The sequence below is a fragment of the Eriocheir sinensis genome, chromosome 1 (genome assembly GCF_024679095.1).
Source record: "Eriocheir sinensis breed Jianghai 21 chromosome 1, ASM2467909v1, whole genome shotgun sequence".
NCBI lineage: Eukaryota > Metazoa > Arthropoda > Malacostraca > Decapoda > Varunidae > Eriocheir > Eriocheir sinensis.
Genome location: NC_066509.1, coordinates 40,076,285 through 40,077,523, shown reverse-complemented (window position 1 = coordinate 40,077,523; position 1,239 = coordinate 40,076,285). Strand labels below are relative to the sequence as shown.

General features: G+C 39.5%; 1 long non-coding RNA gene across 1 annotated transcript; it reads left to right on the top strand.

Annotated features, from left to right (window-relative positions):
- The first annotated feature begins 454 nt into the window (after window positions 1-454).
- Window positions 455-1,122, top strand: LOC126996778 (uncharacterized). Its single transcript, XR_007751540.1, has 2 exons — window positions 455-876; window positions 1,067-1,122. It is a non-coding gene; the product is annotated as an uncharacterized LOC126996778 (long non-coding RNA).
- The last annotated feature ends 117 nt before the right edge of the window (window positions 1,123-1,239 follow it).

The window sequence follows — 1,239 nt, the reverse complement described above, 5'->3', positions numbered from 1 at the left end:
TTTCGACCAGCCACCATTACGGATTCGACCAAAAAACTTACTCTGAACAAAACTTCTTCAATTTGTTAACCTCGATTTTTCAGACACACCTTTGCATTCTACCACGATTTCTACCACTCTGCCACATTCGACCAGGCGCTAACCACCACACAACTCTACTACCATTATCCCTCTACCAGTCTACCAAAGCTCAACCATCCACCATTGGGAATTCAACCAAAAAACTCGACTTTTTCAAAGTTTTTTCAACTTGGTAATCTCGATTTTTCAGACACACCTTTACATTCGACCACGATTTCTACCACTCTTCCACAATCGACCAGGTGCTAACTACCACTGGAGCACACTACCAGAATCCCTCTACTGGTCTACCAAAATTCAACCGGCCAACACACACACACACACACACACACACACACACACACACACACACACACATCTGGGAAAGGTACACACACCTCTTTAGTTTTCCCATTTTTCTCCATTATTCTCAAAGGTATTTTAATTTCCTTGGTATGGTTGTAAAGCTTAATAAATTCCCTATCTACCATTACCTGTCCACCATTACCATACCTTGCACCATAACTGAGAAATGGGGTCATGAACTTAGGGCGCTATTTCGAACACATAATTTTTCCCTCACACACCTCTTCAGTTTTTCCCATTTTTCTCCATTATTCTCAAAGGTATTTTAATTTCCTTGGTATGGTTGTAAAGCTTAATAAATTCCCTATCTACCATTACCTGTCCACCATTACCATACCTTGCACCATAACTGAGAAATGGGGTCATGAACTTAGGGCGCTATTTCGAACACATAATTTTTCCCTCACACACCTCTTCAGTTTTTCCCATTTTTCTCCATTATTCTCAAAGGTATTTTAATTTCCTTGGTATGGTTATAAAGTTTAATAAATTCCCTATCTACCATTCCCTGTTCACCATTACCATACCTTGCACCATAACTGAGAAATATGGCCATAAACGTAGGGCGCCATTTCTAACACATCATTTTTCCCTCACACACCTCTTCAGTTTTTACCATTTTTTTCCATTATTATCAAAGGTATTTTAATTTCCTTGATGTGGTTGTAAAGCTTAATAAATTCCCTATCTACCATTCCCTGTCCACTATTACCATACCTTGCACCATAACTGAGAAATAGGGCCATAAACTCAGGGCACAACTCGGAACACAACATTTTTCCCTCACACGCCTCTTCAGTTTTCTACATTTTT